The sequence below is a fragment of the Phoenix dactylifera genome, chromosome 2 (genome assembly GCF_051530095.1).
Source record: "Phoenix dactylifera cultivar Ajwa chromosome 2, Ajwa_hap1_PhDact_Kaust_v1.1, whole genome shotgun sequence".
Taxonomy (NCBI): domain Eukaryota; kingdom Viridiplantae; phylum Streptophyta; class Magnoliopsida; order Arecales; family Arecaceae; genus Phoenix; species Phoenix dactylifera.
This window is the reverse complement of record NC_143191.1, coordinates 55,006,175-55,021,173: the sequence shown is the minus strand read 5'-3', so window position 1 is coordinate 55,021,173 and position 14,999 is coordinate 55,006,175. Positions and strand designations below refer to the sequence as shown.

Sequence of the window (14,999 nt, the reverse complement as noted above, 5' to 3'; positions counted from 1 at the left end):
TTAATTATTTAATTTATATTTGTATCCATACCTATGGTATTCGATTCGTATTCGTATTTATTTAAAATAAATATTAATTTAAATTTTTGAATATAATTAATATTTATATTTATATTATATTTATTAAATAAAATAATTATAGATGCATTAGTATCCGGTTCGACTGGTTCGCGTGCGGCGGTGGAAACAAGAATACTGTATCCGAAAAATATATTAAAAAATGTGGAAAACCCACAACTTGCTCGTGGAGACAGGTGTTATGGCGGTGGAAATAAGAATACTGTACCTGAAAAATATATTAAATAATGTGGAAATTTCGCAACTTGCTCATGGATATTGCTGTTAGGCGGCGGAAGAATACTGTAACCAAAAAATTATATTAAAAAATGAGAAAATTTCACACTTGCTCATGGATACAGCTGTTATGACTTGACTAAAAATGGAAAATAAAAAGGACAAGTTGCGGCGATGGATCACTTTCTTCGGGTCCGAACAGTCTGCACACGGGCCTAGTCAAAAGATTCCTTCTCCTCGATACTCTCAACACGGGGAAAAATTATTAAAAATTTAACTTCTATAATCTCACAACTTTGTTGGTGTTATCACTTATCATGTGGGTCCCGTCACATTTAGCTCTTCGGAAAGAAGGAAAGGAAGTCCGCTAAATTAAAAAAATAAAAAATAATTTTAATATTTTGTTGAAGATTTTAGCAAAATAAAAAATAGCGTTTTAATAAAAACAAAATTTTAAATTTTATAAAAAAATTATATAAAAATAAAAAATTAATTTCTATCTGCTAGAATTTAAATATTTTTTTTAAAAAATATTCTTGAACTATGAGATAGAATATTTTTTTTAGTATAATAAATATTTTATATAATTTTTATAGAAAAATAGCAATCCAACTAAACATAAGCCCCATGTTGTTGTGGCAGGAGACCACCGCTCTATAGCTCATGGAAGATGCTCTCCTTCGTGTGGAAGCTGTCATTTATTTCCTTTTTAATTAATTTCAGGTTTGGTGGAATAGCACTTGTAGTGGGATAATCATGGTTTATCAGTTATTTTATGTCAAATGTATTTTTTTAATTTTAGTGTAGGAAATGGGTTGGTTTTGAAGCTAAGTGGACCATCAAAGGCGTTGATGCAGCTTGGTTATGCGTGCTGGTGCCAACTGTATGGTCATGATCTATGCATATAGCACATCCGAACGAAAGTTTTCATGTATCTCAATGCATGGTCCAAGAGCCTAAGCTGCATAGGGTCATCAAAATGGTCCCATGCATGATAGCTGAACCTAACCCTTATCCTTTGATGTAAGGGCGTAATCAATGAGATAAGCATGAATGAGACTCATGGAAATGAGTGGATGTGGGAAGGTGGCGTGCTTGCACTTTTATAATTTTTTCTCTGATCGAGTCTTTTTCTACTCTGTAAAGCAGATGCACGACCCAATCAAAGGGCAAAATATATCCTACACCGATAAGATAGCTACGTGCACCATGCTAATCACTGACTCCACCTCAATAATTGCAACATGGAAATTTTTTTATTAAAAATCTTACACCTTGCTTCCGTTATCATGTGGGTTTCCGTTATATTTTACTCTTCCTCGATGTAACTCTTTGTTGATATAACGCCTTTTTTATTAACTCAATGACGTCTGGATGGGCCCTCCCTCTCCTTTTTTTTTTTTTTTTTCCCCAAAAGAAAAGAGTGAATTTACGAACGCGTTTGGACTCAAAAGCTGTTGGTTCCATCTCCCTTCCAAGTTCCCACATTAGTTTTAGCTTTCAAGTCAACTGAAATAATAATAATAATACATTCTAGTGGCATAAAAAAATGTTTGATTACCACTAGAACATAAAAAAATGAAACAATCTTTTTTTTTCTTTCTGTGGAATGAAACAATCTATTGGGCTCTCAAAAAATTAGAAGAACCAGGTCTCCCACCTGCTTTGGCAAAAACATTTCAAAATAGAAGAAATGAACTGATATGTTGAATCACGCCAACTATAGTACAAAAATTAATGCAAAAGAAGAGACATGAAACAAAGATGATAATAGATGCATGTAGGATGGGTGGCTTGAATGGGCTTGAGAGTCCTTATTTTTTGAACTGATGTAGAATGGATTAATTTTGTAATGGGAGGCCTTATTGGACTTATTTTTGTTCCTAGGTCGGACGCGTTTCACCATTTCATTATATCGGTAAAATGTGTAGTGGTATTTCCACCATTTTGCTGAAAAAAGATGAATGGAACTTGTAAATCAATTTTTCCGTGAATTTAAGAAAATTTTAATTCGATGCCTTAGCGGCTTAAAGAACCGAGTACATGTTTTTTGGACCAATTTTAACCAGTATACTCAGATGCGAAATCACTTCCTGAGAAGCAAGATGTTTGCTCGCCAAAACACTCAGGCTGCTGGTGTTATAAATTAAACAGTCCAAAGTGTTTTGTTGTAAGCAATTACATTTCTCTTGGCACATAAGGTTTTGATTAAGAACTAATTACCTTTCAACTTGGAGCATCTCTATTTTCCATCAGCCGGTGAAGAGTGACATTATGGGGTGAGCCATAATTAAAGCAAGGTTCCACCTAAATTTGGCAAATACATCATGAAACTACAAAGCTGCAGATAAATACAACAGTCGCCTAATTAGCGGTGCTACTTTGTTGCCATGGATTACCATTTGCCAATAGTTTTTTATTTTAGTGAAATGACCCAAATGATACATTGCATTTATTATTCAAACAAAGTCAAGGAAGAAAGGATAATCTCTAGGATGATGGCCATCCAACCACATGCATGGCTTAAAATATCTAATAAGGTATGCCTTTGACATTGCACAACTCTGATGCTAAGATCTTCGGCAGGGTAAAGGCTAGATTTCTGCCCAAAGTAGCAATGGATACCAAGAAATTATATGGAAGGTGGCAGACAAAGCTCCTCGAAGACCTCCTGATTTTCTTAATCCCATCCTCTTTGTAATATATTCAAGGCTGCACGTTGCGGTCGGTTGGTAGTGTGAAATGCAAACTTTAGTATTCAATATGTATGTTGGTTAGAAGGGCCATAGCTTTTGCTCCAAACTTGTGTGTAGAAAAAAAGAATATATGTAAAAGAAATATTGTGGAGAACTTTTTCTACCTACCTCATGAGGTAGTCATCATGCATGTTTATAGTTGAGAATGTACAAAAGATTACAACTAGGATGATACAAAGATAGAAAAAAATAATAAATGGATCCTTAGGATCAATTCTTAATTTATGCTATTCGAACTTTAAAATTCAGAATTCAAAATTTAAAATTTCAAATTCGTAGAATCATGAATCTTTGATATGTGGCTTAATATGGGGCTGAGATGAAGATACTGCCAATATTATGAAATATCTTTCTATGATGGGACTTAATGAAGCCCAATAAGTCAAAGTCCATTTGGGATTTATAGGTTTTCGACTGATGACCTTGCATGCAGGCTCTCGTGCAACTTGGTTGGCTGTGCCATGCACGATTTGGACATGTGCATGGCTAACCTTTTTAGCTATACTCCTATACATTTCAAATTTTAAAATTCAAATGGAGATGCCACACTCCCATTTAATTCAAATTTTAGAATCAGAATTCAGGTGTTAGTCATCCTGATTTTACTATTTCATATCTATCGTCAGAGTTGTAGGATATAATTCACTAATGCATTCCATCTTCACCAACCCTGCTTACATATTTGAATCCTATAAAAAGGGCCAGATGGCAAGTCATCTTGTCTATCCACAATCGGCACTACTCCTCTGTTGCTGGAAATTGGACCCGGGGGCGATCTTCGGTCGGAGAAAGGGAGCAGCAGGTCCTTTCGGGGAGCGGCGATCCGTCAGCGAGCGGCGTCCTCCGTCCGGGTGCCTGCAGACAAACCAGTGGCCGGGTTTTCCGGCGCCGGCCCTCCGACGCTCAAGTCAGAAGGGGGGCAGAGTGTATAAGAAGAGGAAGAGGAACAGTGTTTTGTAGAGTGCGGATTTTTCCAACCCCCCACCTGAGAAGCCAAGGTTCCCTTTTATAGGCGGGGGTCGGTTTACCTGTGATGTAACGGGGCGAGGCCATAGTACGGCTCGGCATGTTGTTCAGGTCGGCGCACGATCGGGTGAATCATTGCGTTGATGTCGGCGTTGAAGTCGTCGTACGACCCAAACTGGCACGCTACCGGGCGAATCATTGCATTGGTGTCGGAGGTAAGGCCGAGATCAGAGACTTATCATAGTTGACTAGACTCTGCTGGGCTGACTTGCCGTGGGGAGCTGCGGGTCCGTAGACGTCAGGAGCCATGCGCATTAATTATGGAGTAAGCCGGAGATCCGCATTAATTGTGGAGTAAGCCGGAGATCCGCATTAATTGTGGAGTAAGCCGGGGATCCGCATTAATTGTGGAGTGAACTAGGGGTTTGCAGGGGCATGCGCAATAAATGCCAAGGCAGCGGCAGGATATGGCCCTCGGCCGGACCTCGGATGGGTACGGCCGTAGTAGGTGGTTGGCAACAGTGGACCTCGGGTGTCGGGAGTTTTCCGGGTCGGAGGTTCTGAGGTTGGATGTTCCGGGGTCGGGTGTTCCAAGGTCGGACGCCGACTTCGGCCGCCCAAGGTCGGCAGTTGTGAGACTTCTTTGGGGTAATTATGTCATTGGGAAAAAATCTTATTCCCCCAACACTACCCCCCGACTTCCGAGTTCGAGCGGCTTGCCGGCTCGGACGTGGAAAGTAAATGAGGATGATAGTGTTATTTTGATGATTAACAAGTAATTATCTAGAGCATGCTATAAGTTAAATTGATACTTCATTTATAAGTTCATTACTCTCAGTACATTTGCTTAATTGGAAATATATATGTGGTCTTGTTCATTTGGATGAATCTAACCTTGAGAATGCAGCAAAGTGTGGATTGAGTCGACCCATAGATTGATTGGGTCGACCCCGGCACATCGAGGAATCATTTGGCACACTCCTGCAAATATGGCACAAATGAACAGTAAGTTGGGTCGACCCAAGGTAAGCATGAGTCGACCCAACCTCCAAAGAACCTCAAAACACAAAGATAAAATGCTCTCTGGATTCACTGAGAGGGTCGACCCACACAGTGGTTGAGTCGACCCAAGCTTGAGTCGACCCAAACTCTGAGAGGGTCGACCCAAAGAGCAAGACAGAAAGACAGACAGAAAACGGTTCTCTGGAATTACTGAGAGGGTCGACCCAAGAAAAAGTTGAGTCGACCCAAGTGAACTTTGAGTCGACCCAAAAATTGGTTGGGTCGACCCATGGGAAGGAAGGCTGAAAATGAGGTTTCTGTGGTTACTGAGAGGGTCGACCCAAGAAATTGTTGAGTCGACCCAAGGCAAAGTTGGGTCGACCCAAGGACAGGTTGAGCCGACCCAAACACGGGCTGAACAGTAACGGCTAGTTCTGCAGATGTACTTTTTGTCCTTCCCAAGACTTGTAACGGCTAGTTTTTCAAATCTGACGGATGGGGCTTGTCCAAGGAAGGTTGAAAACTATTTAAAGGGGCACTATTCATCAGGATAAACAACTTTTGAGTGGGATATCAAAGCATACACAAGAAAACAAAGAAAGCCCTAATCTCCTTCATCAAGAGCTTCATCGAAGAATCAAAGAAAGGGATTGAGCACATTCAAAGAGGCATCAAGAGCTCCTTCCCCCATTGAAGAGTGAAGCTTCCTTGACAAAGAAGAGCAAAGCGACTTCAAAGCGATAATTTCCTTCTAAACTCTTCTTTGTTGTTCATATTGTTTTATATGCTCATTTAGGAGTTAAATCTTTTATTTTTCATTTGCTTAAACACCTTGTAAAGGTTCGTTGGTAAGCCCGCAAAACCAACAAAGGTTTTTGGTGAACCCGTAAAACCAAAGTTGTATAGGTTCGTTGGTGAGCCCGCAAAACCAACAAGATTCTTGGTGAGCCCGCAAAACCAAGTGTATAGGTTCGTTGGTGAGCCCGTAAAACCAACTAGGTTTTTGGATTGTGAGCCCGGAAAACAATCCAACTGTAATCCGCGTGATTATAGTGAAATCCCAAGGGTACGCTTGGGGAGTGGACGTAGGTGCTAAGGAGAGCACCGAACCACTATATATTGTGGTGTTTGCATTGTGCTTGTGCCTCTATTTTCTCTTGCTTTACCTTCTATTATTGCATTAGCTTAACTCACTCAAATAGCCTAAGAAAGCATCCACCGCACTTAACTAAGAAAGTTTTTAAAAGCACCAAAAGTTTAAAAGAATCCAATTCATCCCCCCCTCTTGGATTGTCACCTTGGGCAACAGTAAAGACTATCATTAAAGTTGGAGGGAATCTCGTCCGCATCCTTACGCTTCTCGGAGCCTTTATGACGGGACCTGCGCCCTTTGGCGCTTCGAGGTCGCTTTATTCAGCGAACTTATGATGGGGCTCGTATCCTTATGTTTTTCGAAGCAGCTGTAACGGGGGTGGCGCCTCTCGGATCTCCGAGATCGCTTCGTGCGGCGAACCCATGATGAGGGTCCTCGAGCTCGACGAGGCGGCGCCTCGATCTCATGGTCGAGGCTCCCCGCTCATCAATGAGCATGTCGTTTCGTGCTTCAAAATGGACACGCGGCATGATCCGAGGTCGGACGTTTCCGGTCTCGTGTTAGTGGATCATAGATCTGGGGAGGTGGAGGCTATATCGGGGCTCCACGTGTCCCAGAGCCTTATTAAATGAGGGGAGCGGGGGTGACGTCCGCTCGTTCTTCAAGGCGATTTGATCCTGCGGACCCATGATGAGGCTCCGAGATCCGATGGGACAATGTTTCGATTTCGTACCCGATTTATTGATCCAGAGTGAATGCGGTGCCTCGGCTTCCGAGGTCGACACGTGGCGCAATCCGATCGAGAGATGGGAACCGACCCTGTTGATCTGGGCCGTCAGGGGGGTCTATATAAACCCCGCGAGTCTGCCCTAAGAGTTCCATTTGGTTGCCTTGCATTTTCCATTTTCGCCGTCTCCCTCCTTGCTCTACCCCTTGACCAAATCTTTCCGTCGGTGCCCGGAGCGATTTCCGGCGATGTCCCGTAGGTTCCTACCCTGTAACTGCTAGGGTTTCTCTTCCTTTTCCCTCCTCTGCTTTCAATCTCGTTTCGTTCTTCTGTAAAATGGGTCTCGGTTCTGAGGAGGTGGGATCAAGTCTGTCGGGGGAGGAGTTGGAGTTAATCCGCTCCCGGTTTTTCTTCCAGCCCGGGTTTCGCCTTGAAACCGCGGGGCCAGAAGATAGGGTGACGCGGCCGCCCCCAGGTCGGATTGCGGTTCATCGCGAGACTCTCTGGGCCGGCCTGCGGTTCCCTGTTCACGAGTTCGTGAACAACTTGCTGGTCGAGTACCAACTCGTCCCAGCACAGCTTGCTCCGAACTCGTGGAGAACTATCATCGGGTTCCTGTCCTTGTGTCTCGGGCATGGGATCCCGATCACCGTGGGCGTCTTCCGTCGGTGTTTCTTATTAAAGAAAAACCCGGCGGACGCAGAGTGGCTATATTTCGCCTTTCGGGGCGGTATGTCACTCTTTCACGGGGCCCCTTCCTCTATTCATGAGTGGAAGGGGAAGTTTTTCTTTCTTGCGTCCGAGGCGCCGTGGGGGTTCAACCCGAGGTGGGGACACCCTCGGTTGAAGACCCTCAATAGGCTCTTCGAGCCCTCAGGGAGGGAGCTGAGGGTTCTGGACTCTTTGCGGGCCCTCGGAAAGGGGTACGACCTGACCGAGCTCCTACGGGAGGATGCCCTGGCGAGCGTGGGCTTGAGCTCGGCGCGCCCCGAGGGTAAGAGCAGTTGCATTACCTTCTTGTCTTTCCTTTTCACTTACATTGGTCTAACACTTGGAAAATTTTTGATTTCAGATATCCCTCACATGCCGACCAGCAACGTATCCCTCTTCTCCCGCCTGAAGAGGCGAGAGGCCGAGGCCGGGGGAGCTATCCCCAGCCTCGGAAGAAAGCAAGGTCGGCCGGTGCTTCTACCTCGGCCGGGGCAAGTGGCCCAGAGGCGGGGGCCTCTGCAGCCGACCCGGGGCGGATGCGGGTCGCCGGCAACGCGGGCCCAGCGGCCCCCCTTTGTCCTCCCCCTATCGCCCAGCGGGAGGGGCCGGCCGTGGTCCAACTGCGGCACCCGGGACCCGAGCCGACCCGAGGCCCCGAAGCGAGCGGCTCCGGGACCTCAGGCTCGGGTGTGCCGGGCTTTTCCTGGGCTTTCCGAGAAGAGTCCGTCGAGCCGGACTCCCCTATTCCCGAGGGGAGCTCGGCTATTCATGATGCCGAGGTCGCACGCTCTGTATTCCGGCGTGCGATGCTTCCAGCGGACCGGGCCGAGTTTCGGAACCTGCCGTTGGAGGAGGTCGTAGACGGTACCTACCGCAACACCGCCCGGGTAAGTCCTCTTCGGAATCTCCTCGAAGTTATTAGTGAACTTGTGTGCTTTTCGACTCACGGCCATCTTTGTTCCTTTCTTTGCAGCATATTCACGAACTTGACACCCTGGTGTTCATCGCCCAAGGGTGTCAAGAGGAGGCCCGGCGGCTTGGCCGACAATTGGAGCCAGCCAAGAATAGAATCGCCGAGCTGGAGGCGGCGTTGGCCAAGGCCGAGGCTCGGAGGGAGGCCACCGAGGCCGGGCGCCTCGCTATGGCGGAGGTGCTCGAGGAGGAAAAGGCCGCCCACGCCTTGACCAAGTCGGCCTTGCGCGCTTCGGAGGCGCGCCTGGGGGAGGCCCAATCCGAGGTTGCGGGCCTCAAATACGAGGGCGGGGTCTTCCGCCTCAAAATCGAGCAGCTTGAGGCCCGGGAGAAGAGGGTGCTCGAGCGAGCCGAGCATGCCGTGGAATTCTTCAAGGAGTCAGAAGAGTTCCGCGATATGTTGGAGGAGGAGACGGTGGACGGGTTTCTCCGGGGTTTCGATAACTTCCGGAAGCAGATGGCTCGGATCTGCCCCCAGTTCGATCTTTCGACGGTTCGTCCGAGGATGAACCTGGGCTACGGGCCCGACACGGACGACATTCCCGCCATTTTGACATCCGAGGCGGGATTGTACGAAGGTGTCGCCGCCGAGCCCTCGACGGCGGTGGCCGAGTCGGAGGCACCTGCCGAGGCCCCCGCTACCGACCCCGAGCCCGCACCTGCCGAAGGCCCCCAGGTCATCACCGTGGACGACCCCGAGGGTGATGCGGACGCTGCTGCCGCCGCTTAGGACTTAGATCTTTTTTCTTTCTATTGTAATCGAGGTCGGCTTCTTAAATGGCCGACCCTCAATTTTGTAATTGGCCTTCTGGCCCTTTATTAATGAAAGATCCCTTTTGTCATATTGTGTTCATTTTTCTTTCTCTTATCGTAGATGAAGTTGGAATCCTGATTTCTCCAACTCTTGACTTCACATCTTGGCTTTCTCAAGTTATGGTCGTACGAACTAGAGGGAGCTCCGAGCTTAGGTTTTTAGAAAATTTCTCTAAGTGCTACAGCTCGAATCTTGAGATCACAGAAGTTGCCACGCTTGGCCTTTAGGTCCTTAAGGCACTGAAGTCGGGCCTTAGTCTTTCAAGTAGAGTCGTGCGAGATTTGTTTACGCTGCTATCCGAGAGGTCTAGTTGGGCTTCTGAATTTGACTCCCGGATCGTAGGATCATAGAGAGGGTCGGTGCCGTCCCTTAAGGGGGAGCGTGAGCTAATAATCGAGCTGTCACCAAGGTTTTATAATTTTCATCCTCGGATTCTGCCGAGGTCTCAGTGAACGGGGTCGGTACCTTTAGAAGATACCTCGGTCTTTCCAGACCCAATTGGTATATCTGTGGTCGAAGTTGTTTTCGTAGCTTGACATGGGAGACTACGTATGGGGGCCGAGTTGGGCCCTAGTTTGCGAAGACTTACATAAGTCATGATGGAGGTTCAATAGGCGGAGTACAGTGGGGAGTTGGTCTTAGACCGACTCGCAGGAGTAATCCATTTTTCGGTCAGAAGAAGGTCTCGACCTTGGCCGAGATTTTGCTAACAGCACGTACAATATGACGAGGCAAGTGTCGAGTAAGGTGTACCTTTTGTATTCCCAGAGTTGTGCTCCACATGGCAGAGTGGGTTGTTTCCCTTATCGACTTTCGGAGTCACTTTGACTCGTCAGGGTGGCTCGAGCCTCTTACGGACCTGATGACGCCCGCCGAAGTTGAGAGGATCTGGGAAGGCTTTATTAATCCGTAGCTTTTTCCGAGGCCAAGGGAGTTCGAGACCCTACGGTCGGACCTCGGGGCGCCTCAACCTTGGTCGAGGGATCCTGCGTCAGGTCGGCGGGTCTGAGGACGCTTTGCTGACCTGCGGTGCATTCTGAGGTCGAGGGAGTTTGGGACTCTACGGTCGACCCTCGGGGCATCCCGACCTTAGTCGAGGGATCGTTCGTCAGGTCGATGGGTCTGGGCACGCTCTATCGACCTGCGACGCTTCCCGAGATCGAGGGAGTTTGGGACTCTACGATCGACCCTCGGGGCATCCCGACCTTAGTCGAGAGATCGTTCGTCAGGTCGATGGGTCTGGGCACGCTCTATCGACCTGCGACGCCTCCCGAGGTCGAGGGAGTTTGGGACTCTACGGTCGACCCTCGGGGCATCCCGACCTTAGTCGAGGGATCGTTCGTCAGGTCGATGGGTCTGGGCACGCTCTATCGACCTACGACGCTTCCTGAGGTCGAGGGAGTTTGGGACTGTACGGTCGATCCTCGGGGCATCCCGACCTTAGTCGAGGGATCGTTCGTCAGGTCGATGGGTCTGGGCACGCTCTATCGACCTGCGACGCTTCCCGAGGTTGAGAGAGTTTGGGACTCTACGGTCGAGCCTCGAGGCATCCCGATTTTAGTCGGGAAATCTGAGGATCACAGACGGCCCAACATTAGAAGAGAATTATAATCATTAAGATGGGAGAATTATTTGCAGAAAAGAGGCTGAGTCCATTGTCCTGATTGTCTTGAACCCCTAGGGATTTCATTGGTAGTACATTCGTAGATTCTCGGAGTTCCAGCTTCGCGAAATCAGAGTCCCCTCTAGGGACTTCAGTTTGTATGCTCCGGGTCGTTGTACTTGGGCGATTTGATATGGCCCTTCCCAATTTGGGGCGAGCTTTCCTTGCTCGGTCGGTTGAGAAGCCTCGGCTCTCCTGAGGACGAGGTCCCCTACTTTGAAGAGCTTGGGCTTGACTCTGGAGTTGTAGTATTGGGCCGTTCTCTGTTGGTATCTCGCCATACGGACCCGGGCGACCTCTCGTGTCTCTTCAACGAGGTCCAAGTTGCTCCTGAGCTGGGAGGAATTGGTGTCGGGGTCGTAATACTCCACCCTTAGAGAAGGGAGGCCGATCTCTAGCGGGATGACGGCCTCAGTGCCGTATGCTAGGTTGAAGGGGGTCTCTCCCGTGGGCAGTCGGAACGTAGTCCGGTACGCCCAGAGGACGTTGTACAAGTCCTCGACCCACTGTCCTTTGGACCGATCAAGCCTAGCCTTGAGCCCCTGCAAAATTGTACGGTTAGTTACCTCAGTTTCTCCGTTTGTCTGGGGATGGGCAACCGAGGTGAAGCGGTGGTCAATGCCGAGCTCAGAGCAAAATTTTCTAAAGTGGACATTGTCGAACTGCCGACCATTGTCGGATATAAGGATACGGGGTAGTCCAAATCTGCAAATTATGGACTTCCACACGAAGTCCTGCATCTTTTGCTCGGTGATCCGGGCTACGGGTTCGGCTTCGACCCACTTGGTGAAGTAGTCGATGGAGACGACCAGGAACTTTCTTTGCCCGGTGGCCAGGGGAAATGGCCCCAGGATGTCGATCCCCCATTGGGCAAACGGCCAGGGGGCGATGATGGAAGTCAGCAGAGCCGAAGGTCGGCGCTGGATATTAGCGTTCCGTTGGCACCGGTCACACTTCCGGACGAAATCCGTCGCATCTTTCTGGAGCGTGGGCCAATAATATCCTTGCCGCAGGATCTTATGGGCTAATGCCCGACCCCCCAGGTGATTTCCACAGATTCCTTCATGGACCTCTCGGAGGGCATAGTCCGCTTCGGAGGGGCGGAGGCATCTGAGAAGAGGAGAAGTAAATGATCGACGATAAAGTTTGTTTTCGTACAAGATATACCGGGGAGCTTGGCGCTTGATTCGACGGGCTTCTGCCTCGTCATGGGGTAGGGTTCCGTCCTGAAGGTAGCAGACGAACCCGTCGATCCAGCTCGGTTCAAAGTCGATACACATGGTAGGTTCTGGCTCCTCCGTGCTGGGAGCCTGTAGGTACTCGAGCGTTGTCCCCTTGGGAAGCTCGCTCATGCGGGAGGTTGCCAGCTTGGACAACTAGTCTGCCCTGAGATTCTCCGCTCTGGGAATGTGCTGAATGTCAAAAGAGTTCAGAGTAGACGTGAATTCTCGCACCTTTTGGAAGTATTTCTGCATGGATGGCTCTTTTGCTTCGAAGTCTCCCCGGATCTGGCTTACCACCAGCTGGGAATCACTGAAGGCCGTCAGGTCTTCCACTTTCAACTCCTTTGCTAACTTGAGCCCGGCGATGAGAGCCTCGTACTCAGCCTCATTGTTCGAGGCCGGGAACTCGAGGCGCAAGGCTTGCTCGGCCACCACTCCGTCTGGACTGGTGAGGATGAGTCCGGCCCCGCTACCCCCCGAAGTTGAAGACCCGTCCGAGTGTAGGACCCATGGTAGCCTTGGGGCTTCCTCTACGGATACGGATGGCAGCTCGGGGTCGTCTGGTAGGGTGCACTCTACAATGAAGTCGGCGAGTATTTGAGCTTTGATAGCCGGCCTGGGCCGATATTCAAGGTCAAACTCCCCGAGCTCGACCGCCCATTTGGCGATCCTCCCCGCACGATCCGACCTTTGCAATATTTGCTTCATAGGCTGGTCGGTCAGTATAACTATTGTGTGGGCTTGGAAGTAAGGCCTGAGCCTCCGAGCCGAAGTGATGAGAGCGAAGATGGTCTTCTCGAGTTTAGAATATCGGGTCTCAGCATCTCTGAGAACCCGGCTGATGTAGTAGACCGGCTTTTGGAGCTTGTCCTCTTCCCGGACGAGGACTGAGCTCACTGCAACTGGGGAGACAGCCAGGAATAAGTAGAGGACTTCGCCCCTCTGAGGCTTGGTGAGTAGCGGGGGAGAGGCCATAAGGCTCCGGAGCTCTTCAAAGGCCTGCTGGCATTCTTCTGACCACCGGAAGTCCTTCGGCCTTTTGAGGATCTTGAAGAACGGGAGGCAGCGCTCAGCCGATCGGGAAACGAACCTCCCCAAGGCGGCAACTCGCCCCGTGAGCCGCTGCACCTCCTTGACTGTCTTTGGAGGCGCCATTTCTTGCAGTGCTCGGATTTTCTCGAGGTTGGCCTCGATCCCACGCTGGGTCACTATGAAACCCAGGAACTTGCCCGAGGTGACTCCGAACGCGCACTTCGCCGGGTTGAGCTTCATTCGGTATCTCCTGAGCTTGGAGAATGTCTCGTTGAGATCGGCTACGTGGTGTTCCGCCGCTCGGCTCTTCACTAGCATGTCGTCCACGTAAACTTCCATATTTCGGCCGATCTGGTCTTTGAAAATTTGGCTGACCAGTCTCTGATAGGTGGCCCCGGCGTTTTTCAGGCCGAAGGGCATCACCTTGTAGCAGTAGGTGCCCTTGTCGGTGATGAAGGCCATCTTCTCCTCGTCTTCTGGCGCCATTCGGATTTGATTGTACCCTAAAAAGGCGTCCATAAAAGTTAGCAGTTGGTGTCCTGAGGTGGAGTCGACGAGCTGGTCGATGCTTGGGAGGGAGAAGCTGTCTTTCGGGCAAGCCTTGTTCAGGTCGGTGTAGTCCACGCACATGCGCCATTTCCCGTTGGCCTTCTTTACGAGGACTACGTTGGCGAGCCAGTCCGGGTAAGAGACCTCCCGGATGAAGCTGGCTCCAAGGAGTTTATCCACCTCCTCGGCCGTGGCTCGTTGTCGTTCCGGGGCGGAGCCCCTTTTCTTCTGCTTTATCGGTCTGCTGGTCGGCTTCACCTGAAGTCGATGGACTATGACCTCAGGGTCAATTTCTGGCACATCCACGGGTGACCAGGCGAAGACGTCAGCGTTGTCCCGCAGGAAGCTGACGAGGTGATCCCTCTCGCAGGCGCCAAGGCCGGAGCTGACCTGCACAGTTAGCTCAGAAAAATTTTCTTGTAGTGGAACTTGAACAAGAAGCTCACCGGGCTCTACTTGCTTCTTCCAAAGGGTGTCCCTCGCATCGAGGGTTTCTATAGGTAGTGAGGGACCCGTTGGCTGAATCGGCACCTCGGTTGGCTGCCTTACTTTGTGGGCCGCTATGTAGCATTGCTTGGCAACCAGCTGGTCTCCGCGGGCCTCGCCTACTCCTTGGCCGGTGGGGAACCGCATGAGCAGATGGCGGGTTGAAACCACGGCTCGAAGGGCGTTTAGCCCTGGCCGCCCAAGGATGGCGTTGTAAACCGAGGGCAGGCGGACCACAAGGAAGTCCGTCCTCACAGTGCTCTCTCGGGGAGCGAGGCCAACTGTGACAAGGAAGCTGGCCTCACCTTCAACCGGGACCGAATCTCCGGTGAACCCAACCAGTGGGGCATTAATTTTTTGGAGATGTCCTTCTGGCAACCCCATTTTTTGGTAGGCATGATAATACAAAATGTTGGCTGAACTTCCATTGTCAACTAGGACACGCTTTACATCAAACCTATTTACAATCATAGAGATGACCACAGCGTCATCATGAGGGGTCTCGACCCCTTCCAAGTCCTCGTCCGAGAACGAGATGACTTCATCAGCACGCGGGCGCTTTGGGGGTGCTCCCTGGGCGACTGCTCCTGCCGAGGCCCTTCCAATCATATTGATGGTGCCGGCGATAGGCCTGTTGTCGTCCGAATTTTCGGGCGGTACGGGGTTCTCCGCCGGCCTCCTTTCCTCGCGTCGGTTCCTCACGAACCGGTT

The 14,999-nt window shown here is 49.6% G+C and overlaps 1 protein-coding gene across 1 annotated transcript in view; it reads right to left on the bottom strand.

Annotated features, from left to right (window-relative positions):
* LOC103715756 (putative disease resistance protein RGA3) overlaps positions 1-14,999 on the bottom strand; it is a 39,181-nt gene that overhangs the window by 5,086 nt on the left and 19,096 nt on the right. The gene's annotated exons all lie outside the window — the stretch shown is intronic.